Source organism: Urocitellus parryii, chromosome 11, assembly GCF_045843805.1.
Source record: "Urocitellus parryii isolate mUroPar1 chromosome 11, mUroPar1.hap1, whole genome shotgun sequence".
NCBI classification, from domain to species: domain Eukaryota; kingdom Metazoa; phylum Chordata; class Mammalia; order Rodentia; family Sciuridae; genus Urocitellus; species Urocitellus parryii.
In genome coordinates, this window is record NC_135541.1 from 124,914,039 (window position 1) to 124,940,443 (window position 26,405).

At 43.4% G+C, this 26,405-nt stretch overlaps 5 non-coding genes across 5 annotated transcripts; 1 reads left to right on the plus strand and 4 right to left on the minus strand.

The window, feature by feature from the left end:
* Positions 1-2,560: 2,560 nt before the first annotated feature.
* Positions 2,561-2,634, plus strand: Trnan-guu (transfer RNA asparagine (anticodon GUU)). Its single transcript has one exon. It is a non-coding gene; the product is annotated as a tRNA-Asn (tRNA).
* A 6,502-nt stretch (positions 2,635-9,136) lies between these two features.
* Positions 9,137-9,209, minus strand: Trnak-cuu (transfer RNA lysine (anticodon CUU)). Its single transcript has one exon. It is a non-coding gene; the product is annotated as a tRNA-Lys (tRNA).
* A 357-nt stretch (positions 9,210-9,566) lies between these two features.
* Positions 9,567-9,638, minus strand: Trnah-gug (transfer RNA histidin (anticodon GUG)). The gene has a single exon. It is a non-coding gene; the product is annotated as a tRNA-His (tRNA).
* A 662-nt stretch (positions 9,639-10,300) lies between these two features.
* On the minus strand, positions 10,301-10,372 carry Trnag-ucc (transfer RNA glycine (anticodon UCC)). Its single transcript has one exon. It is a non-coding gene; the product is annotated as a tRNA-Gly (tRNA).
* Positions 10,373-12,180: 1,808 nt separating this feature from the next.
* Trnae-cuc (transfer RNA glutamic acid (anticodon CUC)) lies at positions 12,181-12,252 on the minus strand. The gene has a single exon. It is a non-coding gene; the product is annotated as a tRNA-Glu (tRNA).
* Positions 12,253-26,405: the final 14,153 nt, after the last annotated feature.

A 26,405-nucleotide genomic window follows, 5' to 3' on the forward strand; every position in this document is an offset into this window, starting at 1 on the left:
ATTGAACCAGTGCCTCACAGGTGCTAGGCAAGTGCTCTATCACTGAGTTACATCCACAGTCCCAAATAGTGGTTTTAACCAGTAGAATGCTTAGAGTTACAAAGGAAATAGAGTACTCTTTAAGCTGTGGAGCTTTCATAGGCCACAGTGGAAAGAATGAGGAAGAATAAGAGGGAAGAGGCTGAATTCATACACCAACCCTTCGGGCCTTGACCCTAGACGATTCTAGAGTTGAGGTGATTCAAAATAATTATTCTAGGTTTCCGCCTGGGCCGTGGCGCATGCTGCTCAGGAGGCTGAAGCAGGAAAATCACAAATTCAAAGCCAGCCCCAGCAATTTAGTGAGACTGTCTCTAAATTTTAAAAATATATAAAAAGGACTGGGGATGTGACTTGGTGGTTGAGCGTCCCTGGGTTCAATCCCTGGCACCAAAATTCAGCCATGGGACCAGCCTGCTAGCTTCATACTAGAGGTTCTAAGCATAGAAGTTAACTAGTGAGATCAAAATAAACACACAAAACTCAATTTACCTTTTTCTTTGACCAGGTCTGAGAGGCTCCCCCTCTGGCTCCTGCCTGGAGCCACCCGGTGGGGCAGCGAGGCTTATTCAGGGCTAACAGGAGAGAGAGGCAGGGCACGCCAGAGAGTGGCCTTTTATTGGGGAAACAAGAAATTCAGGGGAAAATTCCATCCAATGAAGGTCGAAGGGGACAGCATTCCAAGATCAGGGTCAGTGATCGGTCTCAGGGTCAATGGTCAGTCACACCCCTACACGGATGGGCTCTCGCACCTAGAAAGGGTGGGGATTAGTTCTGACACAGTTTAGCCTCACACCCAGTCAGGGAGGTGCCCAATCACGTGCGAGAATGGCTTCCCACACATAATAATAATAATTATTATTATTATTTATTTATTTATTTTTAGGTTTTCCCTGGCCTCAGGGAAACTGCAACTACTGGACATCATTACTAGCTAATTAATACTTTCTGAGAGCATAGTTCCAAAGGAAGGATCACACGCCTCCTTGTGGCCACGGGGATCCCTACAATTTCAGCACCCAATCTGAAAAAAAAAAATACCCTGAACTCTGGGCAATGCTCAAAATCTTGAAATTACAAGATATTGGAGCTTTAAACTGAGCAGGATGAAACAAAACCTTGTCCTATCTTCTCCCTAGAAACACGAGATCAGTTGTTCAAATGTAAAGAATCCGAGTCAAGACTGAAGGCAACCTCCTCAGGTCATTGTTGAATTGCGGAGTTAAACCGAGTCCCTCCTTCCTGGAGCCGATGGCATTCAGTCCAGGTTCAGGCTCTGATTACAAGTGGGTAAAAACTGCTGCAGGGAGTGAGATGCTGGGGAAGCCACTCCAGCCTCTCCCGGATCTCCCCTTGTTTCTCTCCTCCCAGAAGAAACCAAGAAGGAAGGGACATCCAGGATAAAAGGATCTTTTTTCACCCCCCACCCCCAGAGGTCCCACCTGCCACGGCCTTTTCCGGAACCCTGGTGTCGGACAAGGTGCTGGAGACTGAAGAAGGAGGACGACGGGTGCAGATTCGCACAAGGTGTGACTCTTAGGCACAGAACCGTCTTGGGTAGCAGCAAGACCAGGCGCACCCCGGACTCGGGCAGGAGGAGGGGACTGATCTGCTGAGCTAGACAAAGGGGGCCTTGTCTGTCAAAACCAGGGGTGGGTCAAAGGTCAGTTAGGAACAGTGGGGCGTCGGGGTGTCACACGAATCCTTTTATTCTGTAGAGTTTGGAATGCGTACCAGGGTCACCTAACCAGCAGAGTGGCAGGTGCACCCAAGATGACTGAGTCAGGTCGAGCTAGATTCCTACAAAGTCACTTACTAGCGGCTGCTACTCTCCGAGGCCCCAGGCCCGGGTGACCGTCCACGCAGATGCCGGGCAACGCGGTGCCACGCGGCCCAGGAGCCTCAGCCCCGCGGGTTCTGCGCCTCTTCTCTGGGCCCAGAGGAAGGCGCCTGCGGCTGCGCCCGGGGTTCGCCGCGCTCCTCTCGGAACCAGGACGGTCCCCAGCGCTGGAAGACGGTCGGCTCCGTTACGTCGCACCGAAGCCACCGCCGTCCCTGTCCTTCGCGCGGTCTGTGCCATCAGCCCGGCTCGGGTCACTCGGACGGCTCGGCTTCCGAGTTCCACCCGGGCAGCGCCTCCTCGTGGTCAAAGAGGAGCGGGGCCAGCGCTGCCCCGGCCACCCCGCCGCGGCCGAGGCCGTCGGGGAGGAGGCGCGGCGGGCGGCCTTTTCCCTGCTCTGAGGGCCTCGGCCGCCCTCCGGCCCCACGCACACCCGAGGTCCCCGCTCCTGCCCCTTCCTCCGCCTCTCCAGCTGCCGGTCGGCTCGGCCCCGCAGGCCAGGCGCGCCCGCGGGGGGCGGGGCGGGACCTCGAGCCGGCGGCCGGCAGCCAGACCCGGGGGACCGCAGGCCGGAGCCACGTCCGGACGGGCCACAGCACGGCGGCCGCGGGGGCTGGTCCCGAACCCGGGGCAGCTCGCATTTCCGAGATGGGGACAGGAACGCGCCGCGCGGAGCCCCGGGTCTCTGTGGCGCAATCGGCGAGCGCGTTCGGCTGTTAACCGGAAGGTTGGTGGTTCGAGCCCACCCAGGGACGGCCCCTTTTTCTGATAAAGGGGATCTCAGGTCACCTGTCCACGACATTCAGCGGCGGAGTCCTCTGGACCCGGGTCAGTCAGGACTCGCCCGGAGCAGGCTGTGCGTCCCCCTGCGTGGACCCCGGCTCCGCGACGCCCCAGGACTTGGGTCGTCTTTTTCGGCGGCAGCATCAGCGTTAGCGTGGTTCGCCGCGTGTCATTTCCTGGCTCCGGCGGACCCGCGTGTCTGAATGTCCCTCCACCGAGGACGTGAGACCCCTTCTGACGTCCACTGTTGTAATGACTCGGAGCTCATCTTCCTACCGTCGCCCCGTCACCCGGGCCAGCCTGCGAGTGGGACTTCCCGATGGAGGCACTGTGTCCCCATCTCCAGCGCGGCCGCCGCGTGGCCCCACTCCGGAGGCTCTATGCCTCCTCATCTATGCGACGACAGACAGCAAGCCCGACGTGCTACTGCCCCCAGTCCACTCGCTCTCCGTCTTCCGGGGAGGGCTGCTGTGCGCTCCTGTCCTCTGATCCCGGAGAATCGGGAAAGTGGCTCACAAGACTGGAGGTCGCATTCTTCTGACCCTAGAGGGTGGGAGGCCGGTCCCGCACAGCTGAGTCAGGGCCTTCCCCTCCCTGTCCCAGGTGTGAGGGCCTGTCCGTGTGGGGTTGTGCCTGACCACTGACCTGAAGTCCAGTCACTGACCCTGACCTTGGAATGCTGCCCCCCTCCACCTTCATGGGATGGAATTTTCCCTTGGATTTTTTGTTCCCCAATAAAAGCTCACTCCCTGGCGTGTCCCCTCTCTCTCCCTGGCCTCTGTGTTAACCTCGCCACCCACCGCATTAGGTGGCTGGAGGAGCTCGGAGGAGCCTCTCTGAGCTGGGCAATAAGGTATGGAGAGTCACATCTCTTTAATTTTAAACTCACTAGTTAATTTTATGTTCTGAACCTCTATTATGAAGCTAGCGTGCTGGTCTCGTGGCTGATAGAGGTGTTCCCCAGGTAACCTTGCACCTCTGGGCCTGTGACAGAGAGCCCAGACCCAGTTCACCTTCCAGAGTGTGACCTTCATGGTCAATCCTGAGCCAAATAAAATGTGGAAAGAGAAGACTTTAACTTTTCATCGTTTTGAGACTTTAGATAATGGATGTTTTCCTTATTTTCTTGTGGCAACAAGAGGGAGAGTTGCATTCTCCTGACTCAGTGACTCTACTGCTCTTAGGGAATTGTTTGGTCTATGCTTGAAAGAAGTGACCACAACACTCAAAGCAACCAAAAGATCTTTATTGCAGCAGTGCAACAAAGAGAAAAGAAAGAAGAGAGAGAGAGAAGAAGAGAGATGAAGAGGGAGAGAGCAAGAGCAAGAGAGAGACAGAGAGCTTGCACAAGAAAGACAAAGAAAGCAAGAGAGAGAGAGCAAGAGAGAGGGGGGGCTTGGTAGGAGGGAGTTTTTATAGCCCAAATCTAATGGGGCCTCTGGGTCTGCAAGCTGCCTTGTTGGCCCAAGGGGGGGTTAAGTGTTCAGCCTTGAGCGGGATTGAATGTTCAGACTTGAGGCAAACAGGTGATAAAGGACCAGATAGAGGGGGGTTTGAGTGCGTGGGCTATCTTGCAGCCAACATCTGTTCAGCCTGCCCTGCAGACAACACAGTTCAGCCTGCTCTGCACCCAACAATGCTGATATGTGTATTTGCTATGAAATGCAAGGTGGGCAAGAAGCCAAAGAGAATTTTTCATAGTAAATAAAAGTAAATGGAGTTGAGTCCAATCTCTTTACCTCACTGGAAGATTCTGTTACATCTGTCCCTAAAACTATTGCCATAGCCCTCCTTGAATAAATCTACTTTACTCTCAAAAGAAAAAAAAAAAAAAGAAAAGCAAGACAAAGCCAAGCTGGGCACACAGACACAAACATGTCCCAGCTACTCTTGAAAGACCCTAGCCCAGTTAGCCCAGTTACTTAAGGCCAAGATATGAAATCAAGATACCGGGCTGGTCATAAACAGGCTCAGGCGCCAGATGTGCTTTCCACATAACCGGTTGAGAGAGGACAGAGCACCCACATCCTGAGGCATGAATGAATAAACAGGAACAGATAAGCAGGAACAGAAAGATTAGAATGCAGACCTGTACCCCCTAGGTGGCCTATATGCTAGATTTAAACAAACCAATAAGAAACCTGTTGCTTCCCCCGCGCGCGAAACCTGTCCCAAACCCTATAAAAATCTCTGTATCCCCAAGCCCGGTGTGCCAGTTCACCAAAGCTCCGGCTGAGGTTCTACTGGGCACCCGCAGGCGCCTGTGTCCCAATAAACTACCTCGTGCGTTTGTGTTTCGTGTGATTCTCCTTGGACAGGGAAACGGGGGTCTTTCATTAACGGGGTGTTTTTCACTCTAAAGGCCGAGGTGGGGAGATTGCAAGTTCAAGGCTGGCTTTGGCAATTTAGGAAGACCCTGTCTCAAAATAAAAATTAAAAACAGGGCAAGTGGGGCTGGGGATGTGGCTCAGCGGTAGCGCGCTCGCCTGGCGTGCGTGCGGCCCGGGTTGGATCCTCAGCACCACATACCAACAAAGATGTTGTGTCTGCTGAGAACTAAAAAATAAATATTAAAAATTCTCTCTCTCTCTCTCTTAAAAAAAAAAAAAAAAAAAAAAAAAAAAAAAAAAAAAAAAAACAGGGCAAGTGCTCTAACTCCCTGGTAGATCATCCTGTGTTAAATCCACAGTAACACACACACACACACAACAACAGAAGTGGAGGTTAGATTCTCAAATAGATTTAGCTAAAAATAAATGAAGTCTTATTTTGATCCTTTCAGAGTTTTAGATGGTGTCCTAATCATCTTGGGTTGCTATAATAAAGTACTGTAGACTGGGTAGTAAGACTCAAATGGCTTCAGTCTGAACATTTGCCTTCATGGCCTATGTGAATGTGAATCTGAAGAGGTCACTTGGCATCACAACACAGCCATTCCCCTGTGAAATTCAAAAGACAACAAACTGTAAAGTACTCTTTTGTTGTTATTGTTATCTGTGGTGCTTGGGATCTGGGCTCTTTTTTTTTTCTTTTAAATTGTGGGCTATCTTAATGCCTGTTCATCCTATAGGGTTTGAAATGGGTATGAGGGTCATCTAGTGAGCAAGATGGTGGTTATGACTAAACTGGTCATACTCATGTCAAGTTGGATCTCTATAACTTGAAAAAAACCACAACATACAAAAAATGCTTATTTTATTTAGTATTTCTTTTTATCAGGCTTATGCAAGCATAGGGTTTAGAGAACCCAACACTCTTATAAAGCTTTTAATGGAAACCAACTGTCTTTTGATCCCCTTACCCATTTCCTGCTCCCTTGAGGTAACTACTTTATTATTATTTTTTCAATTAACACATAAAAACTGTACATGTTTATGGGGCACCATGTGATGTTTCAATACAACTCTGAAGCATCACATCGTTCTTCAAATATTTATCCTGTCATTGTTAAAAATTAAAAATTCAAGCCAGGTGTGGTGGCGCACACCTGTGATCCTAACGGCTTGGAAGGCTGAGGCAGGAGGATAGTGAGTTCAAAACCAGCCTCAGCAAACAGCAAGGCCCTAAGCAACTCAGTGAGACCCTGTCTCTAAATAAAATACAAAATAGGGCTGGGGATGTGGCTCAGTGGTCAAGTGCCTCTGAGTTCAATCCCCTGTTCCAAAAGAAAAAAATTCCTTTTTCCTAGCTTTTTGAAACACATGGTACATTATTGTTATCTGTATTCACCCTACTGTGCTTCTATGAAATACAAGAACTTATTTCTCCCAACTATAAATGAATGCCCATTGACCAATTTGTCCCCATCTCTCCCTCATACTTTCTCCAACCTCTGGTGACCATTATTCTACTCTCAACTTCGATCAGAGGTTTTTTTAAATTGTTTTTTAAAATCACTGTTAGTTGTAGATGTACACAACAGCTTTATTTTGTTTATTTTTATGTGGTGCTGATAATTGAACCCAGTGCCTCACACATACATGCTAGGCAAATGCTCTACCACCGAGCCACATCCCCAGCCCTTATGAGAGGTTTTAGATTCCACATAAGTGTGAGATCATGAGGTACTGCCTTTCTATGCCTAACTTATTTCACATAACATAATGATCTCTAGTCCTAGCCGTGTTATTGTTACAAATGACAGGATTTTGTTCTTTTAATAGCTGAATAGTATTCTATAGTATATATGTACCACCTTTTCTTTTTCCATTCATCAGTTGATGGATACTTAAGTTTTCCGTTTCTTAACTATTGTGAATAGTACTGCAATAAACACAAGAGTACAGATGTCTCTTAGACATACTGATTTAATATCTTTTGTATGTATACCCAGTAGTGAGATTGCTGGATCATATGGTAGTCCTATTTTTAATCTGGGTGTGTGTGTTATGCTGGAGATTGAATGCAGGGCCTTGTGCATACTGCAAGTGCTCTACCACTGAGCGACATCCCACTCTAGTTTTAATTTGGGGGGAACCACTTTAAATTATTTGTGTCAGTAACTGGTTATTTATCTCCAACTCTAAAAATAATTATTATTACTTCTGGGTGTTCTAATTTTAGGCACTTTTATCTCTTTTGTATGCTTCTCATACAGTTATCACTACATATATACATATACATTTCCCATTCTTCTGTCTTCCCAATTCTGATGGTTAATTTTATGTGTTAACTTGACAGCCTATGGGACCAAAATATTTGGCCAAACTCCAGTCTAGATGTTGCTGTGAAGGTTGATATTTAAATTAGTAGTCTTTGAGTAAAACCGATTATCCTCTATAATGTGGGCAGGACTTATCCATTCAGCTGAAGAACTTAAAAGGGAAAAAGACAGATGTCCTAAGAAAAAAGCACTTCTGGTTCTAGACGTCCTTCAGATTCAAGTTTTAAGATCAGCTCTTCCCTGAGTCTCCAGCCTGCTGGCCCACCCTTGCACATTTTGGATTTGCCAGCCTCCTCAATCATGTAAGCCAATTCCTTAAAGTAAATCCCTCCCTCTCCAATACATATAAACTATGAGTTGGGTTTCTATCAAGAGCTCTAATGTACTAAGAAACTTATAATTTTGATGCAATGAATGCTTATACTATTACTATATCATACATGTTAATATTGTGTCATCCCACATTGTTATGTTAATATACTGATATACTTTTAAATACACTAATATATAATTACATATATTCTTTTAAATTATGTTAAGAGATGAACCACATCACTTTTTGTACACTATTTCTCCCTTGGCAGTGATAATCATCTTGACTTTCCATTTGCTGTTTCCCAGGTATTTATTTTATCAAACTATAACCAATTTCTCCCAGTTCTGTAAATCTGCACTCAGCACAATGAAACCGTACTTTTTCCCCTAAGAGACCTCTGCTCGGGTCGGGACCTCGGTCCTCAGCCTCCCTGGAGCTGTCACGTACTTCTCGGGGCTTCGCCACCCGTCGGGATGCCTCGGCCTCTGTGGTCAGAACCTCGGCTTCACGGATCGCCAGTGGGCTTCGCTCACCCCTTCTTTTTCAACAGTTTCTGTAAAGGTTGGCAAGACGCCAAACTGCGGGGCACTCAGGTCCGAAAACGTCTTCCTTCCCTAGACAGTCAGGTGGAAATGGCTGCGCCCAGGTTCGCGAACCCTGGTTTTATTTCCCAAGTTGCTGAGAGGGAGGAGCCCTCCCGCGCCGCACGCGGCCACGCCCCTCCCGCGCCGCACGCGGCCACGCCCCTGCCGCGCCAACGATGGCTGCTGGTTCGCCCAGTTGCACGTAGTAGTGTTCCTCCCACCTCTGGGTGGTCTCTACCAAGGCTCCGCGTTGGAACAGACTTGTCCCTGGCTCCCCACAGCACATGCTGTCCCCTAGGTCGCCACAGACCAAGAAACCCGAGTCTGTCTGACGTGGGTCGATTCTTGCCAAGACCGTGGAAATGCCCGACTCATCCCGAGTCCCGGCTGTCGGCGTTAAGCGTGGCTCAGTCCCGTAGAGTCCGGGGGACTCCTTTTGTCCCCTCTCCTGAAGTCTGGTTTGCTCCCCCAGCGCTGGGCTCTCAGTGGACCTCCTACCCTTCCAGCCGTGTCTGCGCACACACGGTGCGGGCGAATCTCCCCTCGCAGCCTCCCTCCCGTGGGACCAAGGCTCGCTGGCTCCCAGGAGCGCCCTCACCTGAGCGCCTCCCCTAATCACGTGGTGAAGAACGTGTGGCTCCCACCGCGGAAGGGGCGCGCAGCCCGGCCTTCCAGGGCGGGGCAGAGGGCGCCGGGCTGCCAGCCCCGCCTGCCTCCCCCGAGGCCAGATGTGCAGGGGCACTGAGGTCTTTGCAGTTGGGGCATCTAGTCCAGTTTGAGGAAATTGGGGCAGGTGGAGGCGATCTGTGGACAATAGCGAAATTAAGTTCAAAACAACAGGGGCTGTGCTGAGGTTGGGCTTCACAGTCAGATACCCTTAGCAGCTGACCCTGCTAAAAAGGGAGGCCACGCGCCCAACGTGGGGCTCGAACCCACGACCCTGAGATTAAGAGTCTCATGCTCTACCGACTGAGCTAGCCGGGCGCCTGGGCGTCCTTTCCTGCTTATGTCCTCCTGAAGGCGGCATAGGAAGAAATCCTGAAACCGAGTCCCTCTGAGAGCCCTGAGGCCAGGAGGCGGCGAAGGAAAGGAGCCCGCAGCTGTGGCGGATTGGCGGCCCTGCCTGCCTCCCAGACTCTGCTGTGGGAACTCAGGGGCTGGGAGGCGGGCGGGGCGGGTGCAGGGACGTCTGTCTTTCCTCTGCTACCGCATTGCTTGCGTTGTCGGGTCCTGCTGTCAAGTAAAGGGCCCTCGAGTGATTACAATCTTGAGTGGTTTTTTGATCAAAGGAGGGGAAAAAAAAAACCTCGCTGCCTCGCACCAACTGGGGACACGCCCACCTGCCGTGACTCGGATTCGAACCGAGGTTGCTGCGGCCACAACGCAGAGTACTAACCACTATACGATCACGGCGCGCCACTCTCGAGGCAGCGAACTGGGGCCAGATTTAGCGCTCCTTGAAATATAAGCCCTGCCCCCGCGGTTCCACCCCACCCGCCGAGTCCTCCGCGCATTGGCAGCTCCTCTTCAACGGTCTTGCTGCGACATCCAGCAGGATTCTGAGGTCCTGGGCGGGGCCGCCGCCCCCAGGTGCTGATCTGAGGTGGAGGCGGCAGCCGCAGACCCCGACCGACTGAGGCTCGGGAGGGAGAAGCTCCCCTCCTCTACCTCTCCAAAGAGCCAGCCGCCTGGCCCGCAGTTCCCTACTCAGCCCCAGGCCTGTGCCCTGGGTGGGGGCATCGGAAGGAGAGCGGCTGGTGAGCCGCGGGGCAGGCGGGGACCTTCCTAGAGCGCCGGTTCCCGCCCTCACCTTGGCAAGCAGCGCCCGAGCTCCCGGGCCTGAGCACTTGTGCCCACGGACTTGCCCTGACCCTTAGTGAATCAGGATCGCCTCCAAAGAGTCAGAAAAACAAACTGCTTCAGACACATCCCCACGGAGGGCCCTAGGAGAACTGTGGCTCAGCCAGCTTGCCCGGGACAGGGGACAAGGACAAAGGAGGTTAATGGCTTTGCCCGCTAGTTTGCTGTTCGCTCCGACGCTGGGGCCGTGGGGGCGAGTGGGAAAAGCGAAAGGCTGCGTTGGCCGGGAATCGAACCCGGGTCAACTGCTTGGAAGGCAGCTATGCTCACCACTATACCACCAACGCGCTCTGGCGCCTCCGCTCCCTGGTCGCCCTATGAGAACTCCCTGGTCGCCCTATGAGAACTCCCTGGGACGGTCTTGCTCCGCAATTTCCTGTTCATTTTGAGATTGACATTAAGAGGAATTTCCACTAGGAAGCCAAAGAAAAGCGAAGAGAAACTTGACAGATTTAAGGAAAGTCAATCCCAGTTCCTTCCATCTTCGCGAAGGGAGCATCTGAAATCCAGCGGACCCGCCGAGGCTCTGCGGCCGCCCCACCCACTCGGAAGGTTCCTCAGCCCGACGCTGGGACTGAAGGCTGCGGGGAGACCTTCCCAGGTCTCGGTGCGCGGAGACAGGATGCACCACCACATTCCTCCAAGGCTTCGTCTTTCCTTCACCTTTGAAAAGGGTTCCTACCTTGGTTTGCATTATTACTACTAGGGTTGATGATTTTTCATAAGCTTACCAGTTATTTGTATCAGCTTTGAAATTTGTTATGTATTTTGCCTGTTTTCTATTGGGTATTATGCTTTCTCTACTGACTACAGTTTATTATTTGTCTTTTAATATTATTTATGATATTTTTAGATAGGCAAATTTTTCTATTCTATAGGCCATTCTATTCGTTTTGTCCTTTATGATTTCTGCTTTGCTTTTATCTTGAAAAAGTCCTTCCTAGCCTAAATTTAAAATGTTATTCTCCAATGTTTTCTTGTAGTTTTTAAAATAGTTTGTTTTTGCGTTTAATTCTTTAACCATGGAATAGGTGGTATGAGGTAGTAATTCCACTTTTAGAAATTTATCCTAAGGAATATATAGGGATATACACAAAGTTTATCTATGAAAATGTTCATCAAAATATTATTTGTAAAACCAAAATTTTAGGGGGAAACCCTGAAAGTTCAGAAATAAGATTGATTAAATTCATTTTGATTTTAAAACCAATAATTTTTTTAAAAAAATTTACTTTTACACTGTACATTGCTGGTGGGAGTGTTAATCGGTATTACAACTATTAAGGAAAATTGTATCTATACACAGATGCAGATGCCTTTTGAGCCAGCATTTCAATTTCTGGCTATTTATTCCACATATGTACAAAATTATATGCAAATTGTTATTGTAATAGCACAGAGTTAGAAATGACCTAAGTGTGCATCAGTGGGAAGTTAGTTAAATTACTTATGGAATATTCATACAATGAAATGCTATATACCATAAGAAATTCATCCTAAGGAATATATAGGGATATACACAAAGTTTATCTATTTCTAAAATATATTATTAAATAGAAAAGACAAAGTGCAGAGAAATGTGGATAGAATGCTCCCGTTTGTGCAAGAGGGAAAAGGATATGTAAATATATACGTAGGTATGTATATATGCACGAACTTAACATTTGCACAAAGTCTGTGACATAATCAGGAAATTTAACAGTGGTTGCATTATCAGAGGGAAAATAGATGGTAGATTGAAAGTCAGGTTTATTGTGTAAATTTGAATTCCAAACCTAGTAAACACTTCATCTTTTCAAAACTTAGATAAATATGTTTCTGAATATTTATTTCTACTGGCAAGTTAGAAATACATTGTTAACTGTAAAATAGCAGGTAATAAAAATATTACCTATACAGCACAAATTCTTCGTTTTCTGTTTCCTAAACTGGGTATTAAACACAGTTTCAGGTTGGTGGAATTATAAGCTGTGGTTTCCTTTGCGTTTTTTGTACATTTTCAAAATTTAAGCTTCTGGTAGATGGGAGAAGTGATTAGAAGAAATAATATTCAAATTTCTTCAAGAAACCGAGGAAGGAAATAAAAAGCAGCTCCTTCCCTGACCGGGAATCGAACCCGGGCCGCGGCGGTGAGAGCGCCGAATCCTAACCACTAGACCACCAGGGAGGCTGGTAGCCAGCGGGGTTATATGAGTCTAAGGAAGTTCATGTTCCTGCTTACGCCCTCAGGCAGCCTCCTATTTGGCCCGAGCTGCGAGGGTTGGGCCTGGAGGCTGCTTCCGCGCCACTTTACTTAAAGTAGTAAAGCCCTTGAGAGAATCCTCACTTGACTCAGGAGAGCACTGCGGACCCAGATCCAGCTTCCAAGACCACCGAGAGAAAAACTCTGGAGAGAAAGCTCCAGCTCCTCCACGGAAAAGCAAGGTTCCCCCGTTGTGTCTGCTTAAAACTACCGGGGCACAGAAGGGATGTCCTGGGAGCAGCCCGGGACCCCGGGCCTCCTGTAGTTCGTCGTTACTACTGCTGTTGGTTTCCTGCGGTGTGAATTTAGACCCAGCTGTAAACTAGCGGCTCGGGAGGCCGAGGCAGGAGGATGGAGAGTTCAAAGGCAGCCTCAGCAACTGAAGCGAAACCCTAAGCAACTCAGTGAGACCCTGTGTCTAAAAGATATAAAAAGGCCTGGGGATGCGGCTCTTAAGGGCCCTGAGTCCAATCCTGGGTGTGAATGAATAAGTGAAAGTCCTTCAGCCTAAGCCTAAGGCTCTTGGTTCCCAGAAAGTTCTAACTCCAGAAAACTAAGAGAATACATTGTATCTGAGCTCCAGGAGGAAAGGGAGTGGGGGGAAGAAAGAATATTCGGGAGTGTGCCAAACTGAAGGAACTGCAGTCAACTCTCTGAGAGAAAAAGAAGCAAATGTGACAAAATGTTGGCAATGGATCAAAGGTGTGCCATAATCATATAATACTTCCAACTTCCCTGTAGATGAAAAAAAAATTAAAAACAAGAACTTGATTATTATAAGTAGAGGTATGAAGACCCGAATTGGTGTGAATACACTATGTATACAACCAGAGATATGAAAAATTGTGCTCTGTATGTGTAATGTCAGATGACCACAAAGTGACTATCTCTGTGCTCCAGTTCAAACAGAAAAATTTTAAAGTGTCACTGACACCCAGAAAATAATTTGATAATGAATAAAAAATAGTATTAAAAAATTGAATCATCAGTGATGTGTACAGATCTGCAGGGCCTGATACAAAACAATGACCATAGATATGTAGGATTATGGGGGGGGGTCTTTTTGTTGTTTTACTTTTAACGTATCAGTGTTAAAATATTAAAAATATTTCATTCATGCAATCTCTACATATGGCCTTAGATTAAATGCCGGAAATCAGGGGGAAGAGTAACTGAATGGTGCACATTTTTTCCACAAACACTCAAGACTCCTGCAATCCTGTCTTCAGGGAGCCCAAGAGCCCCACTTCCGAGGAGTCCACAGAGCTCCTGCTCCACCCCACCGTTCCGCAGGACAGCCACCCTGCCACAGTCGGAGCGAGGCGGTGTCATGGTGCGGTGGGGGTGGCGGCTTTACCAACTCCAGAACAACGTTTTAGGGTTGGTACGTGCAGTGGGATTTATTCCCCTTTGTCACAGGCAGAACAGCCTGTTTTGGTCCGCAGTGCCTTTTCATCGGCTATCTCCGCCTACCGGTAAGTTTGTAACTCAGGAGAGCCGGCTCTCAGCCTTTCTCCGCACCAAAGGTCAGGAGGGCTGCGGATGCTGGGTGTGGAGGCCTTGCCTGGCAAGTGCTAGGCTGGGTTTAAGCCCTAGCACCAGAAGAAGAGGGGAAAAGAAGAAAGAAAGGTTTACTTAGAGGCGGAGAGGGAGAGGGGCAAGTGTTGGGGAGTGATATTGGCCAAGTTATATTGTTACATTGTGTGCATGTACAACTTGTAACAAGTCCCATCATAATGTACAACTATAGTGCATAAAAAATATGGAAAAAAAAAAGATTGGGCTGGGGCTGGGGCTCAGTGGTAGAGCGCATGCCTAGCACGTGTGAAGCACTGGGTTCAATCCTCAGTACCACATTAAAAATAAATGAATAAAATAAAAATATTGTATCCATCTACAACTAAAAACAAAAAAAAAATTAAAATTAAAAAGCTTAAAGAGAGACTCTCACTAAAGCACCAGACAGCATAAAGTTTCTTCTTCTTTTTGGCACCATACCAAAAACTGGATGGGAGAAATGAATGATTAATTTATTTCACTCTGCATCCTGTTTCTTTTTGTCCTGGTTTCAAACAAGTTGTAGTTGGATCACTGCTAGAATAGATATTACATAGCTCAAAGGCTAGTGAAAAAAATATGAACAAAAGAGAATAGCTCTGGAAAGATTGAGTAGATGTTTTTTTCCCTACTCCTCCTACTAATGCAAGTAAAAAACCTGAACATAACATATAAAAACATAAACTGCACATGAGGTGCCAGGCCTGTAATTCCATCTACTCTGGAGTGTGAGGCAGGAGGATCCTCAATTTGAGTCCAGCCTGGGCAATTTAGCAAAATCCTGACTCAAAATAAAACTTAAAAGTCTGGGGATATAATTAAGTAGTAATACTCCCCTGAGTTCAATCCCCAAGACCACAAAATACAAAAAACAAAACAACCCCCGCCCCCCCCCCAAAAAAAATCACCTCAGGTGGAAAGAGACTGCAGACGAGCTAGGGGCCTCAGAATCCAAGGAAAGACATAATGCGTTTTTCCCTGGCTTTATTTTTTCCTCGTGTTCCAGATTTGGAACTGAAGAAGACAGCAACCTGTAAGTACCAAAAGGAACAGCCAAAAGGAAAAAAAAAAAAAAAAAAAAAAAAAAACTAACAAAAGCTCTCTAGCCAAATGAGGCAACATAGCAAAAGAAAACATTTGAACAATAACTGCTAGATTTCTACCTACCTACCTGGCACAAGCACACCATCCTTCTTCTGTCTGAGCAATATCAGAGAAACTAACCAAAACAAAAGTTTAAATGAGGTCCAGCGTTTTAATAATACCCAAAACGCCCAGGTTTCATTCAAAAAGCATTCATCACAATAACAATGAAGAAAATCTCAAACTGATGACAGAATTATCTGAATTTTTTTTTTCTTTTTTGACACAGGGTCTAGTTCAAGGCCCAGGCTGGCCTCAAACTCCTAGGCTCATGATCCTCCTACCTCAGCCTCCCAAGGAGCTGGGACTGCAGGTGTATACCACCACAATGGACTGACATACATTTTAAAGCAGTCATTATAAAAATGCTTCAGCAGGGGTTGGGACGTAACCTAGTGGTAGAGTGCTTACCTAGGATGACTGAGGCTCAGTGTTTGATCCCTAGCACAGGAAAACAAAAGTGAAAAACAAAGCTTCAACAAACAATTATGAGCATGCTTGAATGTTTGAAACAAATGAAAAAAAAATAGAAGTTTCTAGCAAAGATATAAAAATATCAGTACAGAAAAAAAAAAAAAAAAGCGGCCTGGGTTCAATCCTCAGCACCACATATAAACAAAGATGTTGTGTCCACCGAAAACTCTCTCTCTCAAGAAACAAAAGATATAAAAAAGAATCAAGTGGAAATTTTAGAACTGAAAAGTACAGTGACTTAAAATACACCCTCAATGGCTTTCCAACTTGGACCCTGCAGAATGGCTCCACAAAAGAAGGGTGACTTTAAAAAGGGCAGGGGCAGATGTGGTGGCCCACACCTGTAAACCCAGCAACTACGGTGCCTGAGGCAGAAGGATCATAAATTCAAAGCCAGAGTCAACAATTTAGCAAGATCCTGTCTTAAAATTAACAATAAAAAAGCTAGGTTTTTGGCTCAGTGATTAAGTATCTCTGGGTTCAATCCCTGGTACCAAAAAAAAAAAAAAAAAAAAGAGGCGGGGGATCCAGAAATTTCTCAAGAAAGAGATGGGGACTCAAAATGTGCACTGATACCAGGTTCAACAAAGCTGTCTGGGCCAAAGTAATAAGGAATGTCCCACAGTTTCTTTGTACAGTTGTCCAGAGAATGTAATGAGGATGAAGAGTCACCAAACTCTATACTTTAGTTGCCTATGTACCGATTACCACTTTGAAAAGAGAACTAACCACTAATTGTTAAAGTCATAACTCCTCCCCCCCCCAAAAAAAAAATCCTCATTCAAGAGCTTAAAGCAGAATGGAGGGGATAGGGGAAGAATCAGTGAACTGGAAAACATAACAATAGATGTCATCCAATCTAAAAACAGAGCAAAAGGACTTTGGGACTTGTGAGGTTACAACAAAAGATTTAACATCTGTGTCATCAAATTTCCAGATGGAGAAACTAAAGAGAACAAAGCTGATAAAAATACTGAAAGAAATAATGTCTACACACTCCCCAAATTTGGCAGAGCACAGAACCTACAGGTTCGAGAAACTGAGTGAAACCCAAACAGAATAACCCCAAACAAATGGATGCACCTCAGAGAAACTGTCAAAAGCTAAAAGTAATAAAACAAATGTCAAAAGCACTGAGAGGAAAAATGATTTGAATGACAGCAGATTTCTTATTAAAAGCCATAGAGGCCAGAAGACACAAAATTTTTCAAGTACTGCAAGAAAAGACTGTCAACCTAGATTCCTAGATATAGTGAAAATATTTTTTTAAGAATGAAGAGAAAATAATTCACCAACAAAAAGACAAATAGCCTGATTTTTAAAAAAATATGTTTTGTTGTAGATGGACATAATACCTTATAATTTATTTTTATGTGTACTGGGGATCGAACCCAGTGCCAGGCAAGCACTCTACCCCGAGCCACAGCCACAGCCCCAGCCTGACTTTTAATACGAGCAAAGGGCTTTAGTAGACATTTTCCCAATGTCTATTTAGTATATTCAAATGGAATTTAATACTCCCATATCTTAGGCATGTAATAAATTTTGTGTGTTCTTTTTTCCCTGTTTCAAAGAAAAAAAAAGACATTCAGATGGTCAACAAGCAGATGAGAAGAAGTTCAGGAATTAGAGAAATTAAAATAAGATCAGAATAAGGTACCACTTTATACCTTCCAAGATGGCTATAAATTAAAAAATAGAAAGTAGTGCTAATGAGGATAAGGAGAAATTAGAACCTTGTGTACTACTTGTGGGAATATAAAAGGTGCAGCTGCCTGAAAGACTGTTTGGCAGTTCCTAAAAAAACTAAATATAGAATATGACTCAGTAATTCCACTCCGGGTATATACCCCAAAGAACTGAAAACAGGTACTCAAACAAACACTTGTATGTGCATGTTTCCAACAGTGCTACTACTAATAGTTGAAAGGTGGAAACAGTCCAGATGTTCTTAAAGAGATGAGTGAGCCAGGCACAGTGGTGAAGGCGGTGAAGGCGTGTAATCCTGGTGACTCCAGAGGCCGAGGAAGGAGGATTCCAAGTTAAAGGCCTAGTCGGGCAATTTAGGGAGACCCTCAGCAATTTAGAGAGATGCTGTCTCAAAATAAAAAAAAAAGCTGTGGGGATGTAGCTCAGTGGTAAAGTGCCCCTAGGCTCAATCCCAAATACAAAAAATAAATAAAAGAGAGAGAAAGAGTGATGAATGGATAAACAAACTGTTACATAAATACAATGGCATATTATACAGCCATAAGAAGGAATGAAGTAGTGATCCAACTACAACTTGGATAAATCTCAGAAACATCATGCTGAATGAGAGAAGCCAGACACAAATATCACTTCTTATATAATTCCATTTATATGAAATGTCCAGAATAGGTAAATCTATATATAGAGAAAGCAGATTGGTGGTTGCCAGAGGTTGTAGAGTGACAAAGTAATGAATACAGTGTTTTGTTTTGGGGTGATGAAAATATTATGGTGATAGTTACACAACATTTTCATTATACTAAATGTCATTGAATTATACATTTTAAAACAGTTAAAAATGTGAACTTCATGTTTTTAAAACACAATAAAAAACAATGAAGGGAGTTAGGGGTATAGTTTATTGGTAGAATATTTGCCTAGCATGCATGGAAGCCCTGGGTTTGAACCCTGGCATCAAAAAAAAAAAAAAAAAAAGTGTATTTTTTCCAGGAAGCACTATTATTATTACTTTTGTCTCACATTCAATTGTTGAGTTATTTTGTCTCCATGGAAAGATTGAGACATCCTGAAAGGCCTTAATTCTGTTACTCTTGCTACATATTTTTAGCAAATTTTCAGTGATTGGCCAACATTTGCAGGATTGAATTGGGCCAACTAATAGAATGTTCCTAGAATGGCACCAAGATCCAAGTTAATTTTGGTTAACTAATATAGTCCAAGTCTGCTGGGAGCAGTGTGGTACCTACCTGTAATTCTAACAACTGGAGAGCCTGAGGCAGGAAGATCACAAGTTCTGGTTCAGCTTCAGCCATTTAGCAAGTCCCTGTCTCAAAATAAAAACAAAAGGGTTCAATCCCTGGGTTCAATCTCCAGTAATTCTCACACACACACACACACACACACACACACACACACACACACACATACACACACATCTAAGGTGGAACACAAGATAAAAACCAACATTTGATGAGAATGACAGACACTATTCCTAATAGTGGCTAACATACAGTCCTAGATAACACAAATTTTTCTTATTAGCAATAAATGGGGGCAAAAAACCAAAAAGCATTAGAGGTCAATTCTAATGGCCTTAGTTATTCATGCAGTTTCTCTTGCCAGTCTGATGTGGTTGTTTTATCCACAGCTTATAATAAGTCTATCAAGAACTCTCCAAGAGAACAGGACTGTATATACCCAGGAGTCCTGAAATCCCAAAGTCCTTCTGAGGAATGGCTGGGTGGATATATTCTATACCATATAACTAAAAACTCAGCAAGTAAACCAATAGGTGGTAATCGACAGGCTGGAGTTCACCTCATTGTATCTCATAGACTCTGAAAATTGGAATAATCTATATCCAAGGAACCTAAAATGCCTGACATATTCAGCGGATATCCTGCTGTGTGATTTAACAGCCTAGATGTCTTCTATGCCCACCCAACTTCCAAGATAATATGAATTCTTCTGAGATGAGGGCACAGGAGAAGTACTTGCATTATAAAGACTCTAGTACCTTGGGCTGTGGCTGGGGCTGGGGCTCAGTGGTTGAGCCACATGTGTGAGGCACTGGATTCTATCCTCAACACCACATAAAAATACTGTATCCATCTACAACTAAAACCATGAAAACCATGAAAAATAAAAAGCTTAAGGAGAGGCTCTCATTAAAGCATAAGACAGCATAAAGTTTCTTCTTCTTTGTGTCCAACTACAACCAAGAAATAAATATTTAGAAAAAAAAAAAGACTCTGGCACCAAAAATGTACCTTCAATTAATCTTCTGGGTTTGGTAGCCCATGCCTGTAATCCCAGCTACTCAGGAGGCTAAGGCTAGAGGATCATAAGTTTAAGGCCAGCCTGTGCAGTTTAGTGACATCCAGTCTTAACAAGGGCTAAGGATGTAGCTCAGTGCTTGCTTAGCATGTGAAAGTCCCTGGTTTCAATCTCTAGTACCATGAAACAAAACAAACAAGAATTATATATTGGGGCTGGGGTTGTAGCTCAGTGTAGAAGGCTTGCCTAGCACATGCGAGGCCTTGGGTTTGATCCTCAGCACCCAAAATAAAATAATTAATTAAATAAAGGTATTGTGTCCAACTACACCTAAAAAATAAATATTAAAAAAAGAATTATAGGGCTGGGATTGTGGCTCAGCAGTAAAGAGCTTGCCTCGCACAGGCGAGACTGGGGTTCGATCCTCAGCACCACATAAAAATAAAAGTATTGTGTTGTGACAATCTACACCTAAAATATAAATATTTTTTTAAAAAGAATTATATATTAAATCCATTGAGCTTTCAATCCATTTTAGTGATAAAGCCCCTTTTCCTAATATGAATTCATACCACAACACCCAAAATGTCAAACAGCTCAAAGCAGCGCTGTTATGGTTGGACTAGGGTGCAAGAAAGTCCTAGAGCTCTTAATAAAACCAGATTCTACAGGTAAAGAGGCTGAAGTTTACTTTTGTGTGGTCCTGTTCTGGAGCGGCTCCAGAGAGAAGCCAAGTATATAAATTAAGAGGAATAACCACCTCTGTTATGTGAGAGTATTTGGAAGGTCATACCCTTAAAGTTCAAAGAATAAACTGCCTCTAAAGTCTTCCATACAGTGAAAAAACTTCTACTAAGCCAGTTTAGGGCACAGTGTGAGAAATCTAGGATTAACAATAGCTAGTAGTATTCCTCTATTGAGTGGTATTAACTTCTTCAAGCAGGTAGGTAGGTTGAAATATATAGAATCAATGAGGCACAATGGTGCACGCCTGTAATCCCAGGAGGAGGCTCAGGAGGCTGAGGCAGGAGGATCACCAGTTTGAAGCTAGCTTCAGCAATTTAGCGAAGCCCTAAGCAACTTAGTGAGACCCTGTCTCAAAAATAAATAAAGAAAGTAAGTCGAGGGATGTGGCTCAGTGATAATGCACCTCTGAGTTCAATCCCCAGTGCCAAAAGAAAAAAAAAAAGAGCTATATTGAATCACTTTTAAAATTTACAGTGTCTGCACATGCAGCTGGCACTGGGTGGGGGAGAGGGGACAAGAATGCTAAATGTTCTGCATGGTAAACAAAGAATTGTCCCTCCCATAATGTCAATGGGGCCCAACTGAGGAACCCTGAAGACAAGAAAGCCTAAAGATTTGGGTTATTCTATATTCAAGGACTCCATGACACATCTCAATATATTCTGCCACAACTGAATTCTAAGTAACCCTACTGTTTCTCTCTCTCTCATTATTTTCACTGCCAAGTACCTTTACCAGGTACTCACATTCCACCTTCACAATCAAGATCTCATCAGTAAGGAATAATACTCTTTTTCAGATGTTGTTAAGGTCTGTAGCTCCCAGGAGCCACTGGTGAGCTGGCTCTACCAAACATAATCAAAAAGCCTCAATAAAATAATAACAATCTCTTTAGTTAGATGAGTTGGCATGTGCCTGTAGAGACAAAGGAATCCCTTGAGCACAAGAGTTTGGAGCCAGATTGGGCAACATAATGAGACTCAGCTCAAATATATATATATATTCTGACACAGCAGAACACACACACACACACACATACACATATTCACAAACATACACATGTATGTCAGTCCCTTTATTCTTTGTAACAGGTTCTTGCTAAATTGCTAAGGCTGACCTCAAACTTACAATCCTCTTGCCTCAGTTTCCCAAGTAGTGGGGATTACAGGTGAGAGCCACCATGCGCAGCTCCCAACAGTTCTTTTAGTAAGGATCTATTGGTGGAAAATGCCTTCAAGTTTTGGTTTGTTTGAACATGTTTTACTTATATTTAAATCTGGAACAATAGTTTATCTGAGAATAGAAGTCTAAGTTTGGTAATTATTACTAGTATAATTTATTCCATATTTCAAAAAAAAACCAGTCTTACCTATTCCAAACTTAGCCTTCTTATATTGAACAATTGTCTTAAAATATATGCCAGGTAGTTGATTTTCAAGTTACCAGTTTAGTTTTCATAGTCAAGCATTTTTTTTTAAGTGAGGAACAGAAATCATGAAGCAAAGCTTATTCTTTCACAGATGTCTGTAATCCTCTTCATTCTCTTCTAGAAAAATACAATAGAAATATCAAAGTTGCTGCATTTATTGACAGTTCTTTGATTTTTATCCTTATGTACAAGGTTTGATTGCCTGAAAAGTGTGAGTTCTAGCTAGATAGACATTTATACAAAATACAAAAAAAAAAGGTCTAGACATTTATACAAAATTGATCCTATTGTGATTCTGCTCAGATCAGAACAAATAGGAACAATCTTTCAGAAGACCATTGTTTTAGGGGTTACAAAGGATTGTGTGTGTATTTCTTTTCTTTAAAACTTGGTTCTTTCTTTTTTAAAAATATTTCTTAGTCTTCAATGGACCTCTATTTCATTTATATGCAGTGCTGAGAATCAAACCCTGTGCCTCACACATGCTAGGCAAAGGTTCTACCACTGAGCCACAATCCCAGCCCCTAAAACTGTTTTTTGTTTTTTGTTTTTTTTTTTTAAGAAACTTGCAGCTGACCCTTTAGGTTGGGGGATCAGGTGCCAGTCAGCTGCAAGTTTTTTTTTTTTTTTTTTTTTTTTTTAGAGAGAGAGAGAGAGAGAGAATTTCAATATTTATTTTTCAGTTTTCGGCAGACACAACATCTTTGTCTGTGGTGCTGCCGAACACATGCCAGGCAAGTGTGCTACTGCTTGAGCCACATCCCCAGCCCTAAAACTGGGTTCTTAATGATCAAGTCAAGACCCACTCTGCAATCACAAAAATGACCAAATAACCTCTCTTCTGAAAGTATGCATGTGTGCATTTTTTGTGTTTATATATACATAGATATGAATATTTTAACTCTTTACATATATTTATATGTGAATATATATTAGCTCTTTCCACCATCTTTCCATGCTGCCATAACAGAGCTCATGAATGCCTTGGCTGATGCTCTCAAGAAACCAATAATTCCAAAAAGGGAGGCAAACACCAGGTTCTTCTTAGGCTATGCTCCAAAGTCATTGTCCATGATTACATTGGTGTATTTGAAATCATTGATGATTACAGAGTGAGGAAAATTACTGTGAATCTCATAGGCAGGTTTAAGAAAGTGTGGAATGATCAGCCCTAGATTTGATATATAACTCAAAGATCTAGAAAAATATCAGAATAATCTACTTCCATCCTGTCAGTTTGTTTTCATTTTGCTGACAGTTTCAACAATTATCAATTTCATGTTTCTAGGTTTCAATCTTATTTATTATTACCCCACCCACTTCTTCCTTACTCCAGATTATTTGGAAGCAAATTTTTCATCTGCAATATTTCAATATATTATCTCTTTAAAAAAAAAAAAAAAAGCACCATTTTTCAAACCAACAACTTTTTTGGGGGGTGCCAGGAATTGAACCCAGGGCCTTAATGCATGTAAAGCAAGCACTCTACCAACTAAGCTATATCACTGGCCTCAAACCAACAATTCCTTATAAATCATCAAGTATGAGGTAAATATTCATCAGCATTCAAATTTCCTGTTGTTTCATAATTTTATTTTGCTTTCTTGAATTAGGATCAAATAAAGTCCATTATTCTGCAGTTGTTTGATGTCTCAAGTTTGGTTTTTTGTTTTGTTTTAAGAATCCAGGTCATTTGTGCTGTATACTATTCTCCCAATATGAATTTGAACCTCTGAGATGCCATTTGATGTCTCCAGCATTTCCTGTGAATTACTAGTCAGCTCTAGACTAGGGGTTAATCAAATTCAGACTGAAGTCTTTTTTAATTTGTTTTGTTTTTGCAAGGCTACTACTTCACTCAAGGTGGAGTTGTGAACTGCACCTATAATCAGGAGGACATAATGTTTACCTCTCTTTTTGTGATGAATTAATAGCCATTGTTGTTCATGACCTAGATATACTAACTCATTTAAAGTTATAAATGCTGGTATTCTAATTATGTTATTCCTTCTGGAATACTTCTATAAAGAGAAATTTTCCTGTCATCTTCAGATATGGTTCCCATAAGAAAAACAGGATAAATACTTGATTATTTCCAAATACTAGCAGTTTTCAAAATAATGAGATGATCTGCTAATATTTTCCAAAAATGATCAATGAGTTTATATTTGTAAGTATCATTGTGAACTCATGGACTTAAATGTATTTGAAGTGTCTCAATCCATTTTGATAATCAAATTGTCTCATCTTTGGTTGGTAGTAACTATTGTATTCTAGTTGCCTCCTGAATTATTTTTAAAAACTTAAAAAAATAGTTTTAAAAAACTATTAAAATTATATTGTATTTTTCCTAGTTTATCTTGGACAATTCCAAATCTGGAATCAGCTGTTTCTCCAAGGAGTCCTAGAGTCCCTTTTAGTAGGAAATACTTGGAGATAGTGTTTAAATATCACCATCTGGACACTGGAGGCATTCATTGCTATTATTGGGTCATTGTTTCTTGTTCTTTTCAAGATAAGGCAAAGAGGGGCTGGGGATGTGGCTCAAGCAGTAGCGTGCTCGCCCGGCATGTGTGCGGCCCGGGTTCGATCCTCAGCACCACATGCAAACAAAGATGTTGTGTCCGCTGATAACCAAAAAATAAATATTAAAAAAAAAAATTCTCTCTCTCTCCCTATCCCTCTCTCACTCTCTCTTAAAAAAAAAAAAAAAAAAAAAAAAAAAAAAAAAAAAAAAAAGATAAGGCAAAGAAAACATTTTGGATAAAATATAGCATGAACTCAATTAGCCTTGCAATTTAAATTTTAAATTATAGAGTTTTCATTTAACTTCATCAACATAAATCAGTACCTCTTTATCTTTAATCCTGATTCTCAAAAATACCAACATTAGTACCCATTTGTTTTATCTCACAATAGTTTCAGAACAATACCAATACTACCACTAATGATTATTTAAAAATATTTCTGCACTTATTTTTTTGTAATTAGAATATATCTCACTTTAGGGCTGGGGATGTGGCTCAAGTGGTAGTGCACTCGCCTGGCATGCATGCAGCCCGGGTTCGATCCTCAGCACCACATACAAACAAAGATGTTGTGTCCGCTGAAAACTAAAAAATAAATATTAAAAAAATTCTCTCTCTCTCTAAAAAAAAGATATTTAAAAAAATATATCTCACTTTATATGTAACAAACTACTGTTTTAAAGTCACTCAAGTCAGGTATGGTGGTACAAGCATGTAATCCCATCCTTGAGGCAGGATGATCTCAAGTTCACAGTCAGCCTTAAACATTTAGTAAGGTCCTAAGCAACTTAGTGAGACCCTGTCTCAAAATAAAAAGGGCTGGGGCTGGGGATGTAGCTCAGTGGTAAAGCCCCCTGGGTTCAATCCCCAGTATAAAAAAAAAAGTCACCTGATTAATTGGGTTGGAGGAATTTTACATTTTTAAATAAATTTCTCTTTGATATGGCCTCATGTGGTTGAGAGAAAAACTAAGTTTGCCATAAAAATGTGAATGTATGTGGGTATATCTGAGAAGAGTATTTGTATGGGCCTCAAGATTTTGAATGAGGGCTGGGGATGTGGCTCAAGCCGTAGCGCACTCGCTTGGCATATGTGCGGCCCTCAGCACCACATACAAAGATGTTGTGTCTGCCGAAAACTAAAAAAAATAAATATTAAAAATGCTCTCTCTCTCTCCCCCTCTCTCTCTCTCACTCTCTCTTTAAAAAAAAAAAAAGATTTTGAATTAAATGTAGAGTGGACTGGTACAGATGTACAGATGCATTAGTGACACTATTTGCAGTCAATCCTTGTGTTAATTTTACTTGGCCAGTACTATAAGTTGATGATCCAGCTATGCCTATGGCTGCAAAAACATAACATGGCTAAATTCCTTGGTGGCAATATCTTAAAATGTCTCAAGATTATGTTTTTCTACAAAACATGTTTCTAAATCTTTTTCTCTCAGTTATCTCTCCAACTCCCCTCCCCTGTGGATCAGTAGCCTTCAGAAGTTTTTTCTCTATTCCTTCTTCACCCCCATGGCTTTGTTAGCCTTCTTTCCCAATAACTCAGCAGCTTACTTTTTGGACTGACTAGGGAGGGAGAAGGAATTGCTATCCAAACTAAGGTAATGAAAATGGAAGAAGTAGGGCGATAGACAGCTGCAAGAATCTGAACTGAATAGACTGAACAAACCCTCATCCTAAACAACTCAGAGATCAGATTTCTTCTCTGGACAGCTGGCTTTTTTAGTTTCTGAAATACTCTGCAAGGATGGGGGAGGAGCTGTGAACTACTTATGCTGGTGATCTTTAAAGTCAGCTACCCCTTAGCTACTATATATAGAAACTAAATGTAATATTCAATGTAGCAGGGATGAGGGTGGGAAATGAGAGGTATCCACTTGCCCACTATAAAGGCCAGGAGTTCATTATCAAGAATGCTGGAGGGCTGCCTGGAGTAGGCAGTGATTATAGAGTCACATATGCTGGAATTGGATATCTGACTTATCTGTCTTATTTCTCTATTCTCTACCCCTACCTGGCACCCAGTATCCATATTCTGTCTAATATTCCTACCCTCCTCACTGCCCCCACTCCCACACCCTACTGCCACCCACGTTCCTGGAATTTTGGACTTAGCTATTTTTAAAACTGTCAACTCAGTAGCCACCTCCCTCCCCCGCTCAGCTGTCCAATATTCTGGCCAGCCATATACTCCCCCTTCCCCCA